At 39.1% G+C, this 5,954-nt stretch overlaps 1 non-coding gene across 1 annotated transcript; it reads right to left on the minus strand.

Moving 5' to 3' along the window:
* Positions 1-5,037: 5,037 nt before the first annotated feature.
* LOC122937205 lies at positions 5,038-5,227 on the minus strand. Its single transcript, XR_006389619.1, has one exon. It is a non-coding gene; the product is annotated as a U2 spliceosomal RNA (small nuclear RNA).
* Between the last annotated feature and the right edge of the window lie 727 nt (positions 5,228-5,954).

Here is a 5,954-nt window from a genome sequence, read left to right on the forward strand (position 1 = left end):
TTTGTCCCTCTATTTAGCTGATGTATCGCTGCAGAACCACACACAACTGCTGCACAATACAAATACAGTATAATATAATTTCTATGTTAGAAAGTATATTATAAGTACAGTATATCACACCCCTCTATATCACACCAATCGATAGCACACCTATACCAGTACGTAAAAGGACTTTTGTGGCCCTATTAGCCAGCGTTTGGTGTCCCTAACTGTCCCTTCTCCAAAATGCAACCTCTCCCTACCCTGGCAAAACACATAATATAAAATGGCTGCCAGATCATGTTATTTTATAGGGTTGGGGGGGTGTCCATGTGCTGAAACATCTCAATTGGCTGTCCTGTCCCACCTGATGGATGTGTCATGGGTCAAAGTTGTGCGCTATGCAAAAAAATATGACGTGTGCGAATATCGCCATATGTTTGCCTGTTCAGTGAATCGCTAAACGACCACTGAGCGAACCGCAAGGCCATCTCTAGTGGCACTGATGGTAGTAATATTACCTCTCTCTCTCTCTTTATACAATATGCATTCGTTTCAAATAACCAGAGGCGTGAAATCACTTTCTTCTTTTTAAATCTGTTTATTGATTTTGTAACACAGAAAGTTTACAAACAAGGGTTGCATGACCCTAATGGAACATAGCCCAATGAGATACAATGCACAGAAAAGAGAGGCATACAAGTACAAGAATACGATATAACAAGCAATGCAAGGCATATCATAAGAGTTGCAATCCCCAATAGGCACCTAAAGTTAAGAGTGGCGAGATTGGACCAGACCTGTAGTAACGCAAATCGGGGACTGAAATTCCAGACCTGGCCCTGTGAGAATTGCAATTCCTACAATAGAGATGTACCATAGGATAACAAACCTATACTCAAAGGTGCAAGTTGTTTAGTATGAAGATGGGCTCATAATCAAATGGTGTAACTATTTCAATATAAAACTAATGAACAATAAAACAAAGGGCAAAAAAGGGGGGGAGTAAAGGGGGGAGGGAGAAGGAAGAGGAGGGGTAAATGGGACACGTTGTGTGTAAGGTTCCTATCCTCCGAACCAATGCAAGGACATTAGAAAGTTCAGATCAATGGATAGGAATCAAGTTGGGAATCATAGGGTTATGTGACCAGTGATAGAACCAATGTAATGGTATGGATATGAATATCAACTCTATGAAAATGGCATTGTGTAAAATAACACTCCAGTACTCAGGGAATGAGGGAGTCTAGATCCTTAAGCTGATGAGGGGATATGACATCCTTCCTGACCCTCCATGGGAGCCATATTTTAGTATATTTGTGATGGGAGCGGAGTTCCCAATGAGATAGTTCCTCAAGTCTTGCCAGAGCTTCTACCTTCACTCTCCACTGAGAGATTGTTGGAGAATCTGTTGATTTCCAATTTGAGGCAATCACAATCCTCGTAGCTGCCACAAAATTCTCAAAAGAGATAGTTTTGAGGCCATAATAGTGTTAGGTATTAAGGTCAGCAGGGCTATTTCAGGAAAGCAAGGAAGTATATCCTCTTTTATTTCAAGAATGTCCTTCACCAGACCAAAGACCCTGTCCCAAAAGATTTTTATTTTTGGGCACAGCCACCAAATATGTAGGAACGAACCTTTTTCGGAAAGACATCTCCAACAGCTATTTGATGTGTCACCATACATCAGGTTTAACCTTACTGGAGTTAGGTACCACCTTGTGAGAACTTTGTATGCATTCTCTTGAACGACTATACATCTAGAAATAAGTTTAAGGGCGTTTAGAATAGTCTGAGTTTCTTTTTCCGAAAACTTCTTATCTAAATCCTTCTCCCATTCCTTTAAAAAGTATCAAACCAGTTTAGTGTTGAATTTGCATGAATCTTTTTGAGAATGGAACTGGTGATAGACTTTAGACAAGTATATTGCATCTGATTAAAATTTGTGAGTTCAAATTTACTTCTAAGGGAGGCAGAGTCTAGTAAGGTGCCTTCGTCGTCTAGTAACTCCTGTATTGGTAAGGTAGAATTTCGCAATTGAGAGGGTAAAATATTAAAACTATCAGTGTTGAGGCTAATGCAGTCCCTGATGTTTGTGAGAGATGATGGATAGGTCATGCAGATTCCTCTTATATGTGGGTTCTTCCATAATGACGGTGTAACTGATGTCAATGGGACTCCTGTAGTTGAGAGAGGAGGTTCCCCAGACTCAGATAATAACCAGGGTCTGATAGAACAACCTACCAACTTTTCTTCCAAAGGGATCCATATTTTGTGGTCTGGTCTCCTCAACAGATCAAAGATTCTATTGAGATGAACGGCTTTGTGGTATCTTTTGATGGACGGGAAGCCAATTCCACCTTTTATGAAAGGAAGTAGCTGAATCTTATTGGAAATTCTGGGTTTTATATTCCCCCAGATATAAGAGGAGCACATCTTCCTGAATGACTCAAAGAAACTATTCGGCAATTTTACTGGGAGGACTTGCAGTAGGTAGGTAAACTTGGGGACTATTAGAGAGTTGAAAATGTTACGTCTACCTATCCAGGAGATGAAAGAGGGGGACCAAGATCGCAGTATTGCAGGTATGGATTTTAGTAAAGGGAGGAAATTAGCTTCGTATAATTTGTTTAAGTCTGGTGTGATATTTATCCCCAGGAATTTTATAGAAGTGTGTGTCCATTCAAATGGGGAGTTTTCTTTGAGATTCTGAAGGAGTTTGGATGGGAGAGTTAAATTCATAGCTTCTGGTTTAGCCAAATTTATTTTAAAGTTAGAGATGAAGCCGAAGGTAGTGAAAATCTTAATTATAGCCGGGAAAGCTTTTGTTGGGTTGGAGATCATTAAGAGTAAATCATCGGCATATGCCGCTTGTTTAATCTCCAATGTACCGCAGGTCAGGCATTTTATTTCTTTAGATTGTCTAATGTATTGTAAGAGAGGTTCGATCGTAAGAATAAAGAGTATAGGTGACAAGGGGCATCCTTGTCTTGTTCCATTATTTATCTGCACAGGCTGAGAGAGAGGCGTGAAATCACTTTCAATATACTGTATGTAGTTCCCAGATGTAGGGTGCAGTCCTAGATGGGATGGTCAATCCATCTCAGAAGTGTGATGGGGGACAGGAGCTATTAAAGTGATTGTCTGAGTTATTTTTTTGTTCTTTGTATGTTTCTAACTAAGCAGATGTAAGGGGTATTCAATTCACTTACTTCATGTACAATGGCCCTGTTCTCCTAGTTGGCTGAGCGTAACATGACCTGTGATGTCAGCTTCTTTCCCTGCTCTGAAGATGTTTCATGTACAAGCCTGAGGCAGTAGGAGGAGCACGTCTGCCTCTATGTCACTGTGAAGGCTGTGCTGGTTGGAGAGCCATGCCATGCCCCCTGCATTGCCCAATGTGCTGGCTGAGCTGTCTGCCCTGTGTCTCTCCCCTTTCACTGGATTCTTCAGGAAAGTTTAACCCCTTCTACTATAAGCAGGACAGACTCAGGGTTGGAGGCTCTGCCTGAGATACTTAGCATCTGCAGGGTTTCCTCTTCCACACCCACTGATGAGATACATGCTGTGCACAGGATCTTCCATCTCTCCTCACCCTACAGACACAGAGCTGACAATGACTTACGGAGTTCTCTCCTCTGTATTTTGCTGGCTGTGAGGAAGTGTCTGCAGAGCATTATACAACAACAGGTAGGGGGAAGCTACTGTGTGTATATGCAATGTCATTGCACTGTAGATCTGGGACTTGTATTCCCACACATACAACATGAGTATCCAGCAGACAGGACAGCGCTTGTATTCACTCCCTTTGCAGAGCAGGGGGAGGGAAAAGGCAGTCTTTGTTAGCACCCACAAATGTTCATGAGGAAAACCTCAGAGATTGTTGTTACACGCCCCCACAGCTCTGCAACTGCATGTCAACAAAGGAGACAGAACAGAACTAGGGAAATGAGGAAATATAAAAAAAATTGCCAAAACTTGCTTAGCTTTTGCAGACCATCATATTTACAGTGCTTTATTTTTTATATAATTCAGACAATCCCTTTAGCCTTTCCATATGTATTAAAATCTAATATCTTATACGTGCATTTAGTTTACTAATTATAAGCATGCTAAAGTCCAGCATGGCCTTTAAAATGGTTCTAAACCTTCTGTAAATATTCAATGCTTTTTTTTTTTCTTAGGGATAATACTTAGTAAAGTTACTTTCCTTAGCCTCTAGCCTAAAATGTGAAAAAATTTGACTCCTTGGAGTCTTTTTCAAGCTATTGCTTGAAAAAGACACAGAGGAGTCGAAATGTTGTGAATTTTGGTGTTATGATTTGAATAAACATTTGTTGCATCTAATGAGTGCTGCAGTTCCTCAGCATTAGTCAGGATCCCACACTTCATGCACCCTTGGAATATTTTGGGAATATCATGATTATGGGAGTGCTACTGATTGTTTTTTGTACATTAGGGATTAAGGTGAAATTCAATGATCCAGCAACATAAAATTTTTCCTAAAATTTCTACTGAATTCCACTTCAGATACTTCTAAACAAGGAATTTTATCCTGCATATAGAAGATATTTTCTATATGCAGGATAAAATTCCTTGTTTAGAAGTATCTGAAGTGGAATTCAGTAGAAATTTTAGGAAAAATTTTATTCTAAGCTGAATTTCCTTGTGCTTCATGGTAACGAATAATTTCCTAAAATGGTGGATGGGGTTCTCTTAGAAAGGCAGTCCGCTCCTATCTTGATTGAAAAAGACCTGCTGAAGGACCTGTGCTGAGCGTGATGACATCACTATTCTCTTCTAATGTGATCACATGTTGCACGGTGACATCATCACACTCAGCACAGGTCCTTCAGCAGATCTTTTTCAATCAAGAGAGGGGAAGACTCCCTCTGTGTGAGCAAGTGGATGAGGTGAGTGATTTTTTAAAAACCCAATAGCCCTTATTGCACTAGCGTATTATAGTTTTTGACGTCCGTTAGATAGGTGCATTTCTGTCTAAGCAGCCATTCAAAACGGTCCCATTGATTGAATAGTTGAATGTTTTTTTTTTTTTTTTTATGGTGCACCGGTCCTGGAGGTACTGTAATATCAGGTCAATGCCTGGAGTGGACAGCGCAAGCTCTTTTTCATCTCCCTGTTTGAAAAATCCATTTAGTATATGTTCCCCATTTAGGGGATGTATCAGATATTAAACTGATAAGAACAGATACTACACTTGATCTTAGTCAAAAGCCTGGGAAGCAATGGCTGAATGGAGTTTTAACATGCCGATTCGTGACAAAGTAATTTATAAAGAATCTAATTTCTTGTCAAACTTTGTTGAAGCTGCCGAATCAAATTTTTCTAAACTTTGCTCATCTATAATAAGGATATTTATATGAAGAGATATGTTAACCCTTGCACTAACTTGAATGACATTATTTTTGCAGAGATTACATAATGCAATAAGTACAATGCCTTTCACGTATAAAATGTCAAAAGATATTGTTCAGATTGGAACTACAGTACACTGCATACAAACAACACCTACATAGCTATATAGGAAATGATCCACACAGCAGGATATTCTTTTCATTGTACCCCATAATCTTTACAATTAGCATTCAAATAATGGGCGATTTGTTCTCTAATCACAGGGCACGCACAGTATTCAATCTAATATATGGATAATTACCTCTTGCAATATGCTTTAGTTACATTTTATAATAACAATTTAAACTTATTGCAAAATGACTCCCATAGCACAATATAACATTTAGTTAGAATGAATGGCTTTTATATCAAGATACGATGACACAGGTTCCTGGCTTATGCACTAATTGGTAATTATGCTGTCGGTCAATTTGAAATGTGGTTCACAAATAGTCACAATGTTCATTTTATGTCCATTTTGACAATATTTTTTTTTTTCCTCCAAACGACTTTATCTAAATGAAATATGATAAGGTAATATAATCATCTTTGGTTAAATG

The sequence above is a fragment of the Bufo gargarizans genome, chromosome 4, assembly GCF_014858855.1.
Source record: "Bufo gargarizans isolate SCDJY-AF-19 chromosome 4, ASM1485885v1, whole genome shotgun sequence".
NCBI classification, from domain to species: Eukaryota; Metazoa; Chordata; class Amphibia; order Anura; family Bufonidae; genus Bufo; species Bufo gargarizans.